The sequence below is a fragment of the Hibiscus syriacus genome, unplaced genomic scaffold (genome assembly GCF_006381635.1).
Source record: "Hibiscus syriacus cultivar Baekdansim isolate YM2019G1 unplaced genomic scaffold, ASM638163v2 tig00116937_pilon, whole genome shotgun sequence".
NCBI classification, from domain to species: domain Eukaryota; kingdom Viridiplantae; phylum Streptophyta; class Magnoliopsida; order Malvales; family Malvaceae; genus Hibiscus; species Hibiscus syriacus.
The window spans coordinates 2433690-2456051 of NW_024063475.1; the positions used below are offsets into that span (position 1 = coordinate 2433690).

At 34.6% G+C, this 22362-nt stretch overlaps 1 long non-coding RNA gene across 1 annotated transcript; it reads left to right on the top strand.

Annotated features, from left to right (window-relative positions):
- The first annotated feature begins 21147 nt into the window (after positions 1 to 21147).
- LOC120188049 lies at positions 21148 to 21978 on the top strand. Its single transcript, XR_005522380.1, has 2 exons — positions 21148 to 21297; positions 21724 to 21978. It is a non-coding gene; the product is annotated as an uncharacterized LOC120188049 (long non-coding RNA).
- Positions 21979 to 22362: the final 384 nt, after the last annotated feature.

The following is a 22362-nucleotide window of genomic DNA, read 5'->3' on the forward strand; positions in this document are numbered from 1 at the left end:
AAATAAAAAAATAGAAATAATTAAAATTCACTGATTGAATTAATTTTAGAAATGAGTTGCAATAGAAAAACATAAATTTAAGGGATTAAATAACAAAAAAAATTAAAGTACCAAAATAATACAAATAGAAATTTAAAGGATTAAAATAGTATTAACATAAATTAGAAGGACAATAACTAAATTCAAATAAAAACATAACAGTTTAATGACTAAATTAAAAATAAGTAAAATATAGAGTTCAAAATAAAAATAGGTACACATAAAGACCATAATATTAAAATATGGCTAGACTAGGGGGATTTAGGGGTGATTTGACCCTAAATCTAATGACTTAAATGTAACACATGGGAAAGAAAGGGATCTAAATAGGATTAAACTAAAATTAGTGACTAGAATGCAAAAAGCTAAGAAATAATGAGGAGTTAAAGTGTGAGTTTCCCAAATTTAAAATAAAAGCAATTTTCTTCCCCTTTTTTTCTTCTACCCGTGGATTTTAGAACCGTCTTCATTTTTTTCTTGCTCTGCTCAATACCACACGTATAACCATCTTCTTCAAATAGCCGGAGTCATGACACTTGGCCACTGGATATGGGTGGCTTCGAACCCCACAGCAACAAAGTAAGATTTTGACCCTCTTTTTTATTTATTTTTGTTTTAGAAACCGTGAAAATGTCTGAAAATAAAGAACAAAAACATAACAAATAAATAAAGCATTTGAAAAAAAAAGCTAGAATACCTCTGAATATTTTGCTTTCGATTCTAATTTTGTATTGTTGAAAAAAATTCTCATTGTTGAAAATTCCTCTCAAAATCGAGAGTAATCTCCCCCTTCTTACATTTTCATTCGGCTATTTATAGCCCTTATTTTACATAGCTTTGCATAAAAAAAATAGCAACTTGGTGTGACCGTGCTTTAGATCAGATCACGTGTATTTTTATCTCTGTGAGTTGGCAGGAAACATGTATTAGTGGAAGCTTGGTGTAATGTTGGGATGAGGACAAAATCTGGGGTCTACAGATGCCCCTCTTTGCACATTCTTGTGTTAACAAGAATAGGGCAAAGATGAAAAAGACAACCAATTTATGTCCGGCCCTTTTTTTTGTTTTGAGACTTGATACATTTGTTGGGGAGTAACTGTAATTGGGCTTCAGGCTGAGCCTGGAATTGGGCCTTGGTCTTCTTATCGATTAAAGACCTCGTCTTGAAAATTATTCCAGAAGGTAGTTCCTCGTTGCTACCATGCAGTTGATATGCCCTTGATCTGAATGAAATCGAACTCGAAGGTCTTTGATGACAGATAGCTCTTTTCGCCTTGAGCTATACTGTAAATTTGATATGCCCTTCAACTGAATGTAATTGGACTCGAAGGTTTGTTGACAAATAACGCTTCTCGCCTTGAGTTATGCTATAAATTTGACATGCCTCTGAGTTGAATGTAATCGAACTCAAAGGTTGTTGACAGATAACCCTTCTCGCCTTGAGTTATGTTGTAAATTGACATGCCTCTGAGTTCAATGTAATCGAACTCGAAGGTATTTGTTGATAGTAACCCTTCTCGCCTTGAGTTACGCTGTAACTTAAATATGACTTTGAGATGAGTGTAATCGAACTCGAAGGTCTTTTATTGGCAGATAACCCTTTTAGCCTTGAGTTATGTTGCAAATAATGTGCCTTTGAACTGAGTGTAATCGAGCTCGAAGGTCTTTGGTTAGTAGATAGCCCTTCTCGACTTAAGCTATGCTGCAAATGATTTGCCTTTAAGCTGAGTGTAATCGAACTCGAAGGTATTTTGTTGGAGATAACCCTTCTAGCCTTGAGTGATGCTACAAATGATGTGCCTTTGAGCTAAGTGTAATCGAACTCGAAGGTCTTTGGTTGGCAAATAGCCCTTCTCGACTTAAGTATGTGCAAATGATGTGCCTTTGAGCTGAGTATAATCGAACTCGAAGGTCTTTGTTGACAGATAACCCTTTTAGCCTTGAGATATGTTGTAAATGATGTGCCTTTGAGCTGAGTGTAATCAAACTCGAAGGTCTTTTGTTAGCAGATAGCCCTTCTTGCCTTGAGCTAAGTTGCAAATGAGCACGATATCTTTCGTCGTGAAGTTGAAATCATGAATGACCCCTTCGTTGTGAAGTTGAGCCTCGAATTGGATATCCTTCATCGTGAAGTTGAATCCAAGGGTTTGCATTGCTGCTGGTGGACACGATATCCTTTCGTCATGAAGTTGAAATCGTGGATGGCCCCTTCATCGTGAAGTTGAACCTTGAATTGGATATCCTTCGTGAAGTTGAAATCCAAGTTAAGTTGCTTTGTTTCGAGGCCAATATCCTTCGCCGTGAAGTTGAAATTGACTGAAACTGGAAAGTTTATTGACAGACACTCCTTCTTTGAGTTGGATATCCTTCGTCGTGAAGTTGAAATCCAATCTAGAGATGGATGTTGTGTACGATTCCCTTCGTCGTAAGTTGAAACCGTTGTGTGAAACCGGCACGATATCCTCTGTCGTGGAGTTAAAATCGTGGATCGTTGGTACGATATCCTCTCGTGGAGTTGAAATCATGGATGGCCCTTCGTCATGAAGTTGAGCCTTGACTTGAATATCCTTCGTCGTGAAGTTGAAATCCAAGTATTGTATGTTATGGGTGGACACGATTCCCTTAATCGTGAAGTTGAAACCGTGGTGTGTGGGCACGATATCCTCGTCGTGGAGTTGAAATCGTGGATCCGTGGGTACGATATCCTCCGTCGTTGAGTTGAAATCGTGGATGGCCCCTTCATCGTAAAGTTGACCCTTGACTTGAATATCCTTCGTCGTGAAGTTGAAATCCAAGTATTGTATGTTGCGGGGGACATGATTCCTTCGGCGTTCGGCGTGAAGTTGATACCGAGTTGAATTGAATATCCTCGTCATGAGTTTAAATATACTCTCGAGCAAATTGTGAGTTTAATATCCTTCGCTGTGAAGTTGAAATTGATTCTGAATGAAACTGGCCCCTTCATCGTAAAGTTGACCCTTGACTTGAATATTTCGTGAAGTTGATCCAGTATTGTATGTTGCGGGGGAATGATTCCTTCGGCGTGAAGTTGGCTTCGAGTTAGATACCTTCGTCATGAATTGAATATACTCTCGAGAAATGTGAGTTTAATTATTCAATGTTGAATCTCCAAATATACCCCCACATTTGCTGTTGAATCTTTAAAGATGCCCATTGTTCTAATTGCTTGATTCTGCACTGATTATAAGCATAACTTTATGTCTGAGAGTAACATGTCAAATACCAAGATCCACTCTAGAGAGATTGTCTTGATTGAAAAGTGTTTTTCTTCTTCTTTATTTTCGAGATCTGAAAACATCAATTAGAAGAGTTTTGAAAAAATGTTTGATCAAAAAGTCTTGAAAATATACCCTTTCTCGATTTTATAATTGAGACGAATCATAAAACTAGAGTTCATTGGACATCAAAGAATTAATTACACTATTAATCCTTCAATAAATTATAGCTTTTTGACAAGTGTCAAGATCAAAACTACCTTTGGAAAATGGTTAAGGAAAGAATAAGAAAGTCTCAGGTTATTGTGTTAGTCAATGATTTGGTCTTCTTATTTCTTTGATGTTCACTGATCTAATGGGGTAGCTTGTATGCTCCTCTACTGGAAATTTTTCCGACTCCCAGCCTTCATGGTCATGCTCGGATTGTGCGATGTCTTATCAAGGAATTTGTGTGATCGCCTCAGCTGCACCATTTTATATTCGAGCTGCCTTTTCAAGTTTTCAACTTGAATCCTCCTTTGGTTTCAAGACGTCATTCAGAATTTACTTCCTGAACCCCCCTTTGTTGTTTTCCTTTCATGCATTAAAATTTTAAAAAAACCTTTTACAAATAAAGATTAATCTTGTTGGGCGAAGTGAAATATGAAGAGCCTCTTATGTTTAGAAATCCATGTATGATTAGAATAGACTTTTTAAGGCACGTAATGTAGGTCATGGTTCATGGTTATGAAAGAAAACGATATATAGTCCCAACAAGTGTTTCACACTAGTACAAAAAAACACTTATGACGCGCATTGCGCGTCATCTATGGGTGCGGATGACACACATTTGCCTGTCATTGAAGCCACCGACAGAATTTAAGATGACGCGCAACTGTGCGTCATAAATTTATGATGCGCATTTATGACCGTATTTATGACGCTCATTGCACTCATTGAAGCCCCGTCATAAATAAGACGACACACATTTGTGTTTCATAAATTTATGACACCATTTATGACTTACATTGCGTGTCATTGAAGCACATCATTAGAAAAGATGACACACATTCATGTGTCGTGATTGTATGTCGTAAATTATATATATATATATATATATTGTAGATGACACAATAATCAATCTAAATCACATTTAATGCCTCATACTAAATATATATCATATTATATAAGCAATCCATTTGCATACAATATTAACATTAAGTTATCAAAAATATTGTAATCATATGTCGATAAAAAATATCACGGCATAATAAAGGTTTCCACATAAGATACCCATTCTTTGCGAATATCAAACATGTTGACGTTGCGGGAGATGCAACTCCTCTAGCTTCATCTACAATTTTGAAGTTGCTTTTTCAGAGTCGAGAACTCTTGAAACAGGCTGCGAATGAGCATTGGCTTCAACTGAACTAGTAGGAACATCAGATGCGCCAGCTGTTCCCGAACCCTTCCCAAATTAGAGTTGGTCACCTTTGGTTTCCACTCTTTATTGGACCAACTGCTGATTACATATAGAATTAATACTTACATATATTAATCAAGCATCAACTATCTTCAGGTGAGAACATAAAGTAGTCCAAACATTGTAAAGAGCAACATTTTCATTTATGGTTATCAAGTCATCACTCATCACTAAGTAATATGAAAAAGAACGAAAAATCAAGTAAATTTGTGGTAAAGTATCTGAGCTTTACTTTCATTTCTCACAGTTACATTGTTATTTAAGGGGATACTTATATTTACATATGGGTAATTCACCCATCCTTCTCGGTTATAATGATGATTTTTATTCAAACTTGCAACAAACGTGCTACTGAATTCTATTTCGCTCAGAGGAAAGGTGGTTGATATCTATTACCAAAATTAGTTTAGATTCCAATGATTAAAGTAACATAGTGTGTCTGAACTCTGAACATCTTAATCAATAAAACAAAGGAGGGCATTCAACTAAACTTTCCTGGTCTAAGTGAATTTAGATAAATCCCATCTCTAACAAATAACGCAAATATCTTGATAACTTAAGCATCCATGTACAATCCAGCAAAAAACCAAAAATCAACTTTTTTTAAATATCAACATTCACATAGACTGCAATAACTTTCATTATCAGTATGGATGGGAATTGTCGAGTGCAAGCTAGACATGCATCATAAATCTTCACTGGAAAGCTAAAGATTCTGGAACCAATTAACTATTTTTTAAACTGATATCCACTTCATTGATGAGGCCAAGTTGGACTATGTAGCTCCAAACTATCCATCTCAACCCATATAACTCACAAAGAAACATTGAATAAATATCAAGGAATGATCCAATAAAGAAACAAAGACAATAGATGCATGCTTGCAGAGAAGTAACAGCTAAGGAAAAGGAAGAAACTTAAAGGAGATTAACATATACCTTCGGATGGCTCTGGTCTGTATCTAGCTGTTCTGTATTTCTGTAATGAAGAGATCGGTTAAGGGTAATCAAATCCAAGCCTTTGTGCACACATTTAATATATATATATATATATATATTAATAACGAACGATAGAAAAGTCTATGCACCTGCAAATGACTTTTAACATGATAAATTTCAAGCCTTCAACTTTCATAAGCTTCAACACCCCTTTGGAGTAGCTCCTGTAAGTTAAAAATACCAACAAATTAAAACATAACATATTTTGGAAAAAGTTTCATGAGAATGAAGTAACGCACCAGAGAAGTAACACCTAAGGAAAAGGAAGAAACTTAAGGGATAACATATACATTCGGATGGATCTGGTCTGTATCTAGCTGTTCTGTATTTCTGCAATGAAGAGATCGATTAAGGGTAATCAATCCAAGCCTTTGTGCACACATTAATATATATATATATATATATATTAATAACTATAGAAAAGTCTATGCACCTGCAAATGACTTTTAACATGATAAATTGTCAAGCCTTCAACTTTCATAAGCTTCAACACGCCCTTTGGAGTATCTCCTGTAAGTTAAAAATACCAAACAAATTAAAACATAACATATTTGGAAAACGTTTCATGAGAAATAAAGTACGCCTTTCACTGCCTCCCAATTGGTTGACAGCTTCAACAAAGCTTCATGAAGTTCTGGTCCACCGCATTCGTGATTTTGTTGGGGCGTCAACTAACGTTGTAACTAATTAAGGCTTATCATAACAGATGCACTTGCAGCAACAGAGACAATACAAAGACAAGACAATAGGAAACCTTATTATCATCACATGACATAATATCCATCTGCATTCTCTTTATCCCAAGCCAGCCAAGTCTCACATTAAGCTAAAATCTAAGTGATTTAAAACCAAACAATACGAGAAAGGATATCTGGACCACCAAATGGGTGTATTGAGGATGTAAACTAGTACTGTATTGACCACCTAATCTCTCCGTTGCCACCACGACTTTTCTCCTTACTTCTGCAAGCAAAAGAGAAACATCGACATGTAATGGCAAAATATGATGAGTTCAATCAAAATTCAAAGTACCCAGACGAAATCATACGGGTTTTATCAAACTCAGACAGTAGTACACTGTAAGAAGTACCCCAAAAAAATCAAACCAGAAATAACCAACCTTTAGATAAGCTAGTGACACAAATAACCAGACCAGAAAATAGACCAGGGATCAAACCGATAAAGGTTCAGAACAAAGAGAGGTAGGGGCAGGGGACATTGGTTCAAGGAAACATTCAGACATATCAAATTTTCAAGAAAAAAACATAAGTTCAAAAACGAACAAAAATCAATCCAGATATAAAAACCTATGGCACAAAGCTTTTTAGTTAGCTTAACGGTGACCTTTAAATTTTCTAAAGTTTCCTGACTTCAGATCATTCCACGAGAAGTCGAACCTAGCCACTGCAAAAAAACAAAAACAAGCGAATAAATATTGCTTCCAATAACAGAGTAATAACTAAAAAGAAATGAGTCCGAAAATATAGTACCAGATATTCCAGCTTTAAGACAACCAGAAATAACATCAACCGATCGAGACCTTTAACCTAAAGTTCCCTATCTTGGTCATTGACGGATAACTATGTAAAGAATACGAACGAATCAGTTTCCAAAAGAGGGGGAATATGGTTGTTATAGATGCATAGATGGAGTGAGCTTACGGTGCAAAGTGGATGGAGAAGAGGAAGTAACGGAATTGGAAGGAGCTGGTTGTTCTTTCATCTCCACATCTTGAGTCATTTTTGAGAACCTGAATAATTTCAAGGTTCAAACTGATTATCGAAGAGGGAAGAAGCGGGAAGGATGAAAATAATGGGGGAAATTAAAATACGACTCCTAAAGATGACACACAATTAAAACTATACTCCGTGCTTTTGTAAATTTTTTGGATTATGACTATTAAATATGACACACATTATTGTAAGTCATAAATCGTTCAGATTTTAAAAACATGACATTTTTTTAATGACACACATGTTTTGCAAGTCATAAATTAGCGTGTGTCATCGTTCGTGTGTCATTAAAGGTATATTTTCTTGTAGTGTCAAGGTATTGAACCAAGAATCAATTCATTCTGATCAATCCCATCTTGTTCAATTTGAATATGCTCGTATATGTCTCTATCGATACTCTATGGTCTTTGAGTGAAGTGATTTTGGAATGATTGTGCTTGATCAATCTTATAATTTGAATCTCGACGCGTCATTTGAATCGAGAGAATCTTTTCATATGTGTATTGTCTTCTTTTTTACTTCACTTTTTTCTTTGTTTTTTCTCTTTTTTGCTTCTTTTCTCTTTTTGTTCTGATTAGATCTTCGCACTTGGCATTTGGTTTACGTTTTGGTATATTCTGGATTGATGTCTTTACTCATGTGAGCATTTCTTTCACTTTGCCCCCAGTGTGGGAGGGTGATCCTTGGTTAGGGTTGAATCAGAAGAAAAATATTATAGGTTCAAAAGGTACGACAAGGGATATATATATATATACACATATGGATAAATGAAACAAAGTCGTTCATCATCTCATACACAAAAGTCTTTGCAGAAGAGGTATCCCAAGAGGATAGATTTTCAGGATTAAGTTTTTATTCACATGAAAATGATGTAATTAATGCATGATAGAATTACTTCGAAGTAATTCTCCTTTCTGATTCTTGCTCCCAGTATGCCTCAATTGCTCAGGCTCGTCCTCAGAAGATTGCTTCGAGATGTCGCACATTGTTTATTCTGGTATAAAGGTTCATGTGTTAACATTCAATGTTTGCAAGTTTTATTGTAAAAAAATGATGGGTTTACGTCTAAAAGGACAATGGATAAGAAATCGAAGGATTTTTTTTTGTTTTTTAACAGGATAAGAAAGGTCTATTCTTGCCATATGTCAAAAATCTATAATTCTTGAAGAATTAAAAGAAATATTTATTTTTAATATTCAAAGAACTAAATATTAAACTCGTTCAATTATTCCACCATAGAAGGCAGCATAATTTTCAGTTGTTTAAAAGATTAAGAAAATATGAATGATCAAACATTTTCAAACAAAACCATGCTCTCAGTGCAAATAGTAGATGCAATGACCCCTTCTTCAATTATACATGCCCTGAATCCATCAGGTTTTGGATCTTGCGCTTCAGTGTCTTACAGTTCTCAGATGAATGTCTGGAGCTTCCTATATGATAACTGTATGACAACATCGTAACCCTCGAGATATGAGGACTCTTTTCTCAAATCATTCTGGAAGGCTCAGTCCTAGAATCATTTGAAAGCTCCAACTGTACTGATTTCAATTTTTTTAATTGTTCAAATCTTGCTTCCATGTGGTGTCACGTGATTAAGAACACTACCTCGAATCCTCCATAAGAAATTTCATGTTTATGAAAAATGCTTAAAAATGAAATGTAGATGCAAAAATGCATGAAATGCTCGAGGCATTGATCTGAAAACATTTCTACTATTGTAATAATCCTTATTGGGGACAAAAATGTTTTATCTTTAAGAGACAAAAATATCTTGACATCTGATATGTTGACTAGTCTTCTTCCTTCGTCTGTCATGGCTGAATAACTTGTCGAACCGCTCTGGCTTCTCTGGATGAACCGTGCAAATGTTGAGTTGATTTTTGTACTGGCCCAGAAGTCTCGAATGACTGCATCTCTAGCATTTATCTTTTGTTGAACCTGTTTCCAAAGAATGCATCACTAGAGCCCTCAATTGATAGGAAACTATGTGAAGTTCATTTGTCTGTTTTTTGAATCATCAGCAATTATCTCCAATTTCAGCTATCGTTTTGCCATTGTTGTGTTTGAAGGGACTCCCAAGATCATAACCTTCATCTTACCCCTGCAACCTCTGCTAGTCAGTTCTTCAAAGATACTTTCATTGTGTTTGATATAGACCTGGTTCATTCTGAGTCCTTTATAACGCAGCGGAGTGATATACTCTTCAATTGTGGGCATCACGTCTTCTGGAGTAAATGACACATAGTCGCTTTGTGACTGTCATCTGCATTTTCATCTTGTATTACAACCACTTTGACCATTAATGCATATTATTAATGTTTAACAAACACGTTTTTGGCGGATCAACACCTCTTTTAAATGATGCAAGTGATGAAAATAAAAGAAAACAAAACAAAAATGAAAAGAGTTAGTGAGATGATAATAATGAAAACAGTTATGAAAAATTCCTACCACACATGCTTATTATTCCTACCCGGACATGAACTCTATCCCGCATGTTAATTTCAAACAAATCCTAACCGCATATTTGTCTAGTTCGCATGCTTTGAACATTAAATAAAGTAGGAAATAATATCAAATCAGCCTAGGGTTCAGAAATAAGGTTTTGGGGTGGGCTCTAATTCTCCATGGTCTCCCGGTTTAGGTTCTAAAAAAAGGTACCCGAGTTCTCCTTGTAAGTGCCCCTTGGGCCTGCCAGACCCTTATCCTAAACCCATCACAGACTTGTGTGGACCAAGTTAAACTCGAGATGCCACATTCCCTTATGCCCGCACGGTGAATAAATTCACACGAAGACATAAGGTATATGAATCCCGAAGGTTACTTGCTAGACCCGCATGGAGAATAAATTCTCACAAAGGCGTCGCTTTCACCCCACTTAAATAGGGTTCGAAGCTCGGGTATAGAGCTTGAGATAACAATTTTGATAATCTGAAATCATTGAGAAAAACAACAGTACAACTATTTATTTGAAAAATAACCAAAGATAAATAATTAGAATCGAATAGATAAATTACAACTTAAATTTTTATTTTCACTTAAAAAGATAATTGAAAATTAATTATGGCCTGACTCACTTACATGTCCCCAGCGGAGTCGCCAAGCTGTCGCGACCGCCTTTCGGGTGGGCCCGGAATTGGCTTCGACTTGGAATAAAATATTGGGAGTTGCCATCGATCATTTATTTTTCGTAAAATTTAGTTGACCAGATACCATCTTACCTGGCCGAATTTTACTAGAAATATTCGGGTTCGGGAGTCGGTTACAGACAAAGAAGGATTAGCACTCTTGAATTGCCCTTTCAGTACCATTAATTTATCGGTTGTCTTAATTGTGAAAATTAAAATTTAAAATTCGATCATAATTATTTACCTTTTGATCAATTAAAATTATCCATAAAATCATAAATAAATAAAACCACAAAGGCAAAGAGTTAGAATTACAAGATAAAATATAAAAAAGGTAAATAAATAATAAATAAAAAGGGAGTGAAAAGAATTTATAAAAAATAAAAAGAAATTAGAAATAATTAAAATTCACGGATTAAATTAATTCTAGAAATGAGCTGTAAAAGAAAAACATAAATTTAAGGGATTAAATAACAAAAAAAATTAAAGTACAAAAAAACAACAGAAATTTAAAGGATTAAAATAGTATTAACATAAATTAGAAGGACAGTAACTAAATTCAAATAAAAACATAGCAGTTTAATGGCTAAATTAAAAATAAGTAAAATATAGAGTTCAAATAAAACGGTACACATAAAGACCATAATATTAAAACATGGCTAGACTGGGGGATTTAGGGGTGATTTCACCCTAAATCTAATGACTTAAATGTAACACATGGGAAAGAAAGGGATCTAAATAGGATTAAACTAAAATTAGTGGACTAGAATGCAAAAAGCTATGAAATAATGATGAGCTAAAGTGTGGTTTTCCCAAATTTAAAATAAAAGCAATTTTCTTCCCCTTTTCTTCTTCTACCCGCGGATTTCCAGAACCCCATCTTCATTTTTTTCTTGCTATCAATACCACACACAACCATCTTCTTCAAATAGCCGGAGTCATGGCACTTGGCCACCGGATATGGGTGGCTTCGAACCCCACCACACAAGGTAAGTTTCTGACCCTCTTTTTTTATTTATTTATGTTTTAGAAACCGTGAAAATGTCTGAAAATAAAGAACAAAACATAAAAATAAATAAAGCATTTGAAAAAAAAAGCTAGAATACCTTTGAATATTTTGCTTTCGATTCTAATTTTGTATTGCTAAAAAAATTCTCATTGCTGAAAATTCCTCTTAAAATCGAGAGTAAAATCAGATACCATTTTACCTGATCTGCGTTTTTACCATAAATATGTTGGGCTCGGGAGTCGGTTACAGTCAAAGAAAGATTAGCACGCTTGAACTGCCTTTCGGTACCATTTAATTTACGGTTATCTTAATTGCGAAAATTAAAATTAAAATTAAAATTTAAAGATTTGATTCAAATTAATTACCTTTAATTGATTAAAATTATGCTAAAATCATAATTAAAGTAAAAAAATTAAAGTACAAAAAATGACTAATTTGAAATAAATAAATAAAACAGGATATCAGAATCAATGATAAAAAATTGATACTACAGGGTCTAAAATGAATACAAATAGGATGTAATAAATAAAATACCATAAAATATGAATGACTAAAACAAAATAAACATGATATATAGCCCAAATTAAAAAAAATAACAAAATGACCAACTTTAGTGATCTAAATAAACATGACAAAAATAATAAGGACCTAAAGGATGTTTACCCATGAATGTTGCCCAAAGTGCTATTTATAATAAAGACAGTGGCACAGGCAGTAATTTAGCCTTAACTTAATGACCAAATATATGTATTTCCTAACTTTAGAGGACATACGTGATTATACCATGATTTAGTGATAAAAGCATGAAGTATCTTGGAACCTAGGGACCAAGTGCCAAATTTACCCAAAAATTAAAAACACATATCCCACTTTTATATTTCCAGTTAGGCCTGTAAACGAACCGAACGCACACGAACGGAGGTATGTTCATGTTCATTCATTTAATAAATAAACGAACATAAATGAACACGAATATAAAACAAATTTTTTTTTGTTCATGTTCGTTTATTAAAGAATATAACTTGTTCATATTCGTTAATTTAATAAATAACGAACACGAACATAAACGAACACGAACATAAATGAACACGAACATAAACGAACATAAACGTTGGAGACCCTACCTTCCATTGTTTTTCATGAAAAATAGTCGACAATGCAAATCAACCAAATCTACAGTGATAAATAGCGTAAGAGCTGATTAGCAGCGATGAAATGTTTGAAGATATCAATATTTCGATCGATCTTTTAAAGATATTAAATGACTCACACGACTTTAATTTAACGCTATAACATTTATCTTAGTGGTCCATGATTACATATGAACAATCATTTTCCACTACGTTATTCTAATAAATTCGATGGCTAAAAGTTTTGTGACATCAATGTCAGACTTTAGTGAGGTTTGTTAATAATGGTCATTTCCGTTGGCAGAGTAGAAAATTTAACAGCATAAAGATTTCGAATGGTACAAATTGGACTACAAGGCAATAACATAGATCCGAAATCCTTCGATGCTACATATTGTAACTGATATTATTGCTAAACCACCATTCAAATTTTAACGTACCTAAAGTCTACTCTACAACTAAAGGTCACACAAGAACTATGAAAACAAAAGTTCATTGTCAAAATGTATTTTCTACTTATTAATGGGTTCTTCCTGGAAAACCCATTACTTCCGCTATTACACTTTTTTTCAGAAATTGCAAAGAAACCTTTGTTTTGTTTATGGCAAATTCTATATATTTTTCTCTTTACTGATGCTCATATACTTCCGATTATTACATTTATCTTCCCATCTATTTCTAGAAAGAAGTATGATGTTTCTTGAGTTTTAGATGTGAAGATACCCACATAACTTTACATATCAACTATTAAGTCAAATAAAACAAAGAAAAGATGAAAACATACCTGTAAAACTTCAGATTACACTATAATATAACTTGTTTTGAAGCTTCCAGCGATCGTCTCTACTCTCCAGTTAACACTAGGGTTTGGGAAAAGGGGGAAAATGAATATATGAACATAAATTGGTCATCAGAATATCAGATTAATTAATATTTTTAAGATACTTACAAATTGGTCACCAAAATTGATTTAAGAATATTGGGTTAAACATAAAAGAATGAACATAAACGAACATAACCGAACGAACATAAACGAACATAACCGAACGTTCACGAACGTAAATGAACGAACGACCTATGTTCATGTTCGTTCATTTAATTAAACGAACACAAATCTTGTTCATGTTCGTTCATTTAATAAATAAACGCACATAAACGAACTTCCCGCCGCACGGTTCATGAACGGTTCGTTGAACGTTCAGTTCATTTACAGGCCTATTTCCAGTATACGATGAGCTAAAAGCAAAGCAACTTTCCCTTTCCCTTCATTTTTCATTCTGCTCGACATAACCCTAACATTTTATCTTTCTTTTCACGCCGCACACAGAGCATCAATGGCATTCGAGCCTTCTGTGAACCCGATAACCATACCTGTCATTCGACTCTAGACCTGAGAACGACGAAACCTCACTTTGACGAACACCGAAGCAAGGTAACCTAACTCACTATCTCTATTTTAATTATTTTTTCTTTAGAACTTATGGAATTTACTTTAACAACTAACAAATTATAAACTAATTTTTGTTATTAGTTGCATTCGAATTGAACAAATAAGCTAAAAAACTGAAATACAAGCTGAAAATACCTTAGATTCGGTTTGTTTTGATTGCCGAAAAATTTCCTTTTTTCGTATTTTATTGTTGATCCTTTTTTCTTCTGAAAACGAGAGGAATCCGACCTCCCCTTCTTACATTTTCATTCGGGTTTTATAACCCCTATTTTACATAACTTTTCCATAAAATAATAACAACTTGTGGTGTGATAATTTGGATTAGATTTCATATACATCTTTATCTTTTTGAGTTGGGAATGGAAGCAAACATGTGCTAGTGGAAGCTTGGTGGAGCAACATGGGTGTAATTCCGTAGATGAGGACAAAATCTGGGGTCTACAGCTGCCCTCTTTGCACATTCTTGTGTTAACAAGAATATGACAAAGGTGAAAAAGACAATCAGTTTTTGTCCGGTCCTTTTTCGTTTTGAGACTTGATACATTTGTTGGGGAGTAACTGTAATTGGGCTTCAGCCTGAGCTTGGAATTGGGCATTGGTATTCTTCTTGTTTGAAGATTTCGGCTTGAAAATTCTTCCAGAAAAGTAATTCCTCGCTTGAGCTATGTTATACCGAGAGATTGCCCCAAATCTTCCTCTTGACTTAAAGACATTGGTTTAAACTTCAACCGAAAATAGTTCCTCTCTACTACCATGCGATTGATATGTTATCGAGCTGAATGGAATCGAACTCGGCAGTTTTTTTGACAGATAGCCCTTCTCGCCTTGAGCTATGCTGTAAATTTGATATGCTCTTGAGCTGAATGTAATCGAATTCGAAGGTCTTTGTTCACAGATAGCCCTTCTTGCCTTGCTATGTTGTAAATGTGCCTCTAAGCTGAGTGTAATCAAACTGAAAGGTTTTTGTTGACAGATAACCCCTCTAGCCTTGAGTTATGCTGTAAATGATGTGCCTTTGAGCTGAGTGTAATCGAACTCGAAGGTCTTTTAGTTGGCAGATATCCCTTCTCGACTTAAGCTATGCTGCAAATGATGTGCCTTTGAGCTGAGTGTAATTGAACTCGAAGGTCTTTGTAGGCAGATAACCCTTCTCTGAGTTGGATATCCTTCGTCGTGAAGTTGAAATCCAATCTAGAGATGAATGCTTCTTGTGTATATGATTCCCTTCGTCGTGAAGTTGAAACCGTGGATGTGTGGGCACGATATTATCCGTCGTGGAGTTGAAATCGTGGATCCGTGAGTATGATATCCTGTCGTGGAGTTGAAATCGCGGATGACCCCTTAGTCGTGAAGTTGAGCATTGACTTGATATCCTTCGTCGTGAAGTTGAAATCCAAGCTTGTGTGTTGTTTGAGTCCAATATCCTTCGTCGTGAATTGAAAATTGGCTCTGAAATTGGAAAGTTTATTGACAACACTCCTTCTTTGAGTTGGATATCCTTCGTCTTGAAGTTGAAATCCAATCTAGAGATGGATGTTGCTTGTGTGTACGATTCCCTTCGTTGTGAAGTTGAAACCGTGGATCTGTGGGCACGATATCCTCCGTTGTGGAGTTGAAATCGTGGATCCGTTGGTACGACATCATCCGTCGTGGAGTTGAATCGTAGAGACCCATTCGTTGTGAAGTTTGGCTTCGAGTTAGATATCCTTCGTCGTGAAGTTGAAATCTACTAGATATCATTCGTCGTGAAGTTTGGCTCGAGTTAGATATCCTTAGTCATGAAGTTGAAATCTACTACGAGCAAATTGTTTCCACTATGATGAAACTAGAAATTGTTTGTTGAGTACAATATCCTTCACTGTGAAGTTGAAATTGACCTGAATGAAATTGGAAAGTTATTTGTTGACAGACGCTCATTCGCTGTGAAGTTGAGCATCCACCATCAATTTTTGAATGTGCTTTTGAATTGAGTATCTTTCTTCTTGAAGTTGAAACTTGACTAAAAGCTGCAAAAATATATATATATATATATATATTATAATATAAAAGATGAATGTGATGATCTTAAGTATGTCTAAGATGCCTGCAACATGAATTAATTTTATCTCCTCGTGCTTTGTCTGCTTGTTCCCATGTGGAGGAAATGCCTTCAGAAGATTTAATCGTTTGCATCAGGATGTTTAATCCCCAAATATTCCCCAATATCAATGTTGAATCTCCAAATATGCCCCACATTTGCTGTTAAATCTTTAAAAAATGCCTCATTTTCCTCATTGCTTTCTTCAACACTGATTCTAAACATGAGCTGTGTCTGAGAACCACATATCACACTAAGATCCACTGTAGAGAGATTGTCTTGTTTGAAAGTGTTTTTTTTTTTCTTTTATTTTAAAAGTTTCTGAAAATATAAATAGAAGAGTTTTGAAAAATGTTTAATCAAAAGTTTTAAAATATTGCCCCCTTTCTCGGTTTCATAATTGAGATGAATAATAAAACTAGAGTTCATTGGACATCAAGAATTAATTACACTTTAATCCGTCAACAAAATAGTTATTTGACAAGTGTCAAGATCAAAGCTATCTTTGGGAAATGGTTAAGTAAGGAAAGGATAAAAAAGTCTCAGGTCTTGGTTTGGTCATGGTTGGCCTTCTATTTCTTTGATGTTCACTGATCTGGTGGGGTAGTTTGTATGCTCTACTGAAGTGTTTTCCAACTCCAGCCTCCATGGTCACACTCAGATTGTGCGCCTCCATGGTCACACTCAGATTGTGCGATGCCTTATCAAGGAATTTTTGATCGCCTCAGCTGCACATTTTATATTTGAGTTGCCTTTTCAGGTTTTCAACTCGAATCCTCATTTGGTTTCAAGACGTCATTCATAATTTATATCTTGAACCCCCCCTTGTTATTTTTCTATCATGCATTAAAGATTTTAGAAAATCTTTTGCAAATAAAAATTAATCCTGGGCGGAATAAAATCTGAAGATAGTCTCTTCTGTTCAGAAATCCATGTATGATTAGAGGAATTTTAAGGCACGTAACATAGGTCATGGTCATGGTTATGAAAAAAGATAAATAGGCTCAACAAGTGTTTCAGGGTATTGAACCAAGGATGAATTCATTCTGATGGCCTTCAAACCTGTCTTGCTCAATTTGAATCTGTTCGTATGTGTGTCTCTCTTGATGCTCTATGATCTTCGAGTGAAGTGATTCTGGAATAATTGTGCTTGATCAATCTCATAGTTTGAAGTTTGATGCGTCATTTGACTCGATTATCTTCCCTTTTTCTCTTTGTTTCTTTTCTTTTGATCTTGTTCTTTGCTTTGATTTGATCTTTGCACTTGGCATTTGGTTCACCTTTTGTATCTCCTGATTTGATGTCTTCACTTATGCAAATTTCTTCTACCTTACCCCTAGTGTGGGGTGATCCTTGGTTAGGTTGAATCAGAAGAAAATACTATAAGCTTAAAAGGGGACAATAAGGGATATATATATATATATATATATATATATAATATATATATATATACATGGATAAATGAAACAAAGCCGTTCATCATCTAATACAAAAAAAGTCTTCACAAAAGAGGTATCCCCAAGGGGATAGATTTTAGATTTCAGGATTAATTTTTATTCACATGAAAACAATGTAATTATGCATGATAGAATTTTTGAATTATTCTACTTTCTGCTTCTTGTTCTCAGCATGTCTCAATGTTCAGGCCCATCTTCAAGAAGTTGCGAGATGCCCCAAGTGTGTCTTCTGGTAGGAAGGTTCATGCTCAATGAATATCTTGTACTCAATGACTTTATTGACTCAAAGGTGTAGATATGACTCTCCATGGATTATTCTGGGTAAAGAATCGAGGGATTTTTTTTTTTAGAACAGGATAAGAAATGTCTGATATTGACATATGTCAAAATCTATAATTCTTGAAGAATTAAAAGAATATTTAATTCATTTAATATTCGAAGAACTAAAGATTAAATTCGTTCAATTATTTCACCTTAGAAGGTAACATAAATTCAGTCATTTAAAAGATTAAACAAACATGAAAGTTCAAAACGTGTTCAAAAAAACAATGCTCTCAGTGTAAATGGTAGATGCATGCCCTCTTCTTCGATTGTCCATGCCCCTGAATTCATCAGGTTTTGAATCTTGTGCTTCAGTACCTTACAGTTCTTAGAGGAATGTCTGGAGCTTCCTATGTGGTAACTGTACACAGCTTCAACATCGTAGCCTTTAGGATATGGGGACTCTTTTCTCAGATCATCTAGCAGGCTTGGCCCTACAATAAGCTGATTAGGCTCACCGTGTACTGATTTCAGTTTTTTTAATTTCTCAAATCTTGCTTCCATGTGTGTCACATGATTAGAACATTGCATCGAATCCTCCATGAAGAAATTTCATGTTTATGAAAATGTTAAAATGAATGTATATGCAAAATGCATGAAATGCTCGAGGCATTGATCCGAAAACTTGCTGTTATTATAAATAATCCTTATTGGGATAAAAGTGTTTATCTTTTAAGAGACAAAAATATCCTGACAGCTTCTGACATGTGAATAGTCTTCTTCCTTCGTCTGCCACCGGTTGAATAACCTTTCGAACAGCTCTGACTTCTCTGGATGAACTGTGTAAATGTTGAGTACTTTTATACTGGTCCAATAAGTCTCGAATGACTGCATCTCTGCATTTATCTTTGTTGAACATATTCCTAACGAATACGTTATTGGAGTCCTCAATTGATAGAACTATGTGAAGTCATTTGATGTTTCTTGAATTCGTCCGCAATGGTCTCCGATTTCAACTATCGTTTTGCCATTGTTGTCTTGAAGGGACTCCCAAGATCAGTAACTTTTATTCTGCCCCTATACCCTGCCAGTCATTCTTCAAAGATAGACTTTCATTGCTTGATGTAGACCCGGTTCATTCTGAGTCATTTATAATATAATAGAGTGATATACTCTTCAATTGTGGGCACCACGTCTTCTGGATTGAATGTGACACATAGTCGCCTTGTAGATTGCCCTTCATTTTCATCTCTTGTATTACAACCCCTTTGTCCATTAATGCAAACTATTACATTTAACGAACACGTTTTGTGAATCAACACCTCTTGTATTATGTTATGACAATGAAATGAATGCAGAGAATAATGAAAAAAATGACACAAACAAAAGAAGGGAGATAAGTTAGTGTAAGCAAACAAAAAAATTAAATTAGTTAGTACAGTAAGACAATTGGTACAGATAAAATGTCATTCAAAGATGATAAACACCTACCCAGTCATGATATCTACCCGATCATGCTTTTATAGATAGTAATCCTACCCAAACATGCTTTCTACCCACAAAGATGTATTACAAGAAATTAATCCTATTCGCATGGTATCTAGTTCGCATGCTTTGAACAGAAAGTAAAGCATGAAATAATATCAAATAGCCTAAGGTTTGAAATGGGTGGGGTGGGCTCTAATTCCTTGTATTTCTCTGTTTAGGTTCTAAAAGGTACTCGAGTTCTCCTTGCTGGTGCCCCTTGGGCTTGCCAGACCCTTAGTCCTAAGCCTATTACAAGCTATGTGGACTAAGTTAAACTCAATGAAACATTCCCTTATGCCTATGCGGTGAATAATTCACGAAGACATAAGGTATATGAATCCGAAGGCTACTTGCTAGGCCTATGCGCCTTGTATTTTCTCTGTTTAGGTTCTAAAAAGGTACTCGAGTTCTCCTTGCTGGTGCTCCCTTGGGCTTGCCAGACCCTTAGTCCTAAGCCTATTACAAGCTTATGTGGACTAAGTTAAACTCAAGATGAAACATTCCCTTATGCCTATGCGGTGAATAAATTCACGAAGACATAAGGTATATGAATCCCGAAGGCTACTTGCTAGGCCTATGCGGAGAGTAAATTCTCACGAAGGCATCGTTTTCACCCTCACTTAAAAAGGGTTCGGAGCTCAGGTATAGAGCCAGGGATAAAAACTTTTCAAAAATCTGAAATCATTGAAAAAACGTCAGTACAACTATTTACTTGAAAAATAATCAAAGATAAATAATTGAAATCGAATAAATAAATTAAAATTAAAATTTTCAATTTTCAATTTTCGTTAAAAAGACAACCAAAAATTAATTTCGGTCTGACTCACTTACCTGTCCCCAGTAGAGTCGCCAAGCTGTTGCAACCGCCTTTCTGGTGGGCCCAAAATTTGGCTTCGACTTAAAAAAAATATTAGAGTCGCCACCGATCATTTATTTTTCGTAAAAAATTGGTTGATCGGATACCATCTTACCTTATATGCATTTTACCAGAAATATGTTGGGCTTGGGAGTCGGTTACAGTCAAGGAAGAATTAGCACCATTGAACTACCCTTTCGGTACCATTTAATTTATTGATTGTCTTAATTGCGAAAATTTAAATTTAAATTTAAATTTAAAATTAAAATTAAAAATTTGATCATAATTATTTACCTTTTTGATTAATTAAAATTATCCTAAAAAAGATCATAAATAAAGTTAAAAATAAAACAAACAAAAACAAAGAGTTAGTATTAAAATTGAAATAAAATAAATAAATAAATAAAAGGAAATAAAAACATAAAATTAAGGGATTAAATAAAAATAGAAATTTAAAGTATTAAAATAGTGAAACAGAAAATTAAAAGACCAAACAATAATTAAGCCAAATGTAAAATAATGACTAAAATAAAGTATTTGAAAATATAATGACCATAATATTAAAACATGGCTAGACTAGGGGACTTAGGGGTGATTTGACCCTATATATAATGACTTAAATTTAACGTATATGAAAGAAATGGATCTAAATATGATTAACTAAATCAGTGGCTAGAACATAAAAAGCTATGAAATAAAGAGCAGTTAACATGTGGTTTTTCCAAAATCAAAATAAAAGCAATTCCTTTCTTGTTAAATTCCAGAACACATGAACCAATTCCCCTTCCAACTTTCATTCTGCGATGGAAAACCCTTCATAAGTCTCGCGGCGACTGACCCTCCCAAAGAGCCAACGCCGTCTAGCTCCGGCCACCGTATGAGTGACCCTTCTCGTCCGGCGCTTGACAAGGCGCATCGGCAGCAAGCTACGGTAATTTCTAAATCCCTAATTTTTTATTATATTCTAATAATGATGTACATGCCAAGAAAGAAAATTATACTAAACTAGATTTTTTAGTTGCAATCTAAAGATTAAACAAATAAACTAAAAAAATACCTTAGGATTTTTGCTTTTGATTTGGATTTGGGTTGTTGAAAATATGTTTCAACTACTGTATTTTTATTAATGAAAATCTGTGAAAAATCGAGATGAACTCCCCTTACAATTGTTTCCTTTTGTTTTCTCTCTCTTTGTGTTCATACATGCATTCGGTTTTTATAGACAATTTTACAATGATTTTATATTTTAAAATAATGTAATTTGTGATGATGCTCTGAATAAAAGTTTATATGCACCTACCCTTTTTGCGTTGGTATTGGCAAAAAAACAAGTGATAAATGTTTTTGTGACAATCAGACTGGGCGATAATGGCAAGTGGGAGTTATGGTGGCATCGACACTTTGAGGTAGCAAGTTGTTCAAGGTTAGGTGAGCCATGTCGGGTCGGTTAAATCTGGATTTCGGGTCGGTTCAATTTCAATCGAGTCTGGACTTATCTTGAATTGATGTAATTGGGTTCATGTGGGTAATTGGTTCAGGCTTGAATTTAGGCCTGTAAAATAGTGTAAATATGTTAATAATAATAATAATAATAGTAATAATTATAATAATATAATATTTTTTTAAAATTCCGATAAAAAACGGATGTCTACATTATTTTCTAAAAATTTACTTGAATAAGGTGTATAATTATTTTAGGTTAAAGTATAAATTAATTATTGTACTTTATTTTTTATTTTTAATTAGCTCACTCAATTTTATATATTTATCTTTTTTCGTCACTCCTATCAAGTTTCTAACGGCGTTGGATTAAATAAACACCATAAATGAGTTTTTCTGTTGGAAAAAGCAGTGAAGCGATCTAATCCATTTTTTTCACAAATCAATTTTCATGTGAAGAACTTTTTACACTTCCATTACCAAGTTCTTCATAATGCCAAAACTCCATGATTTAGCTCCAAGTTTGAGTTTTTCTCTAACCCATCAATGCCAAGAT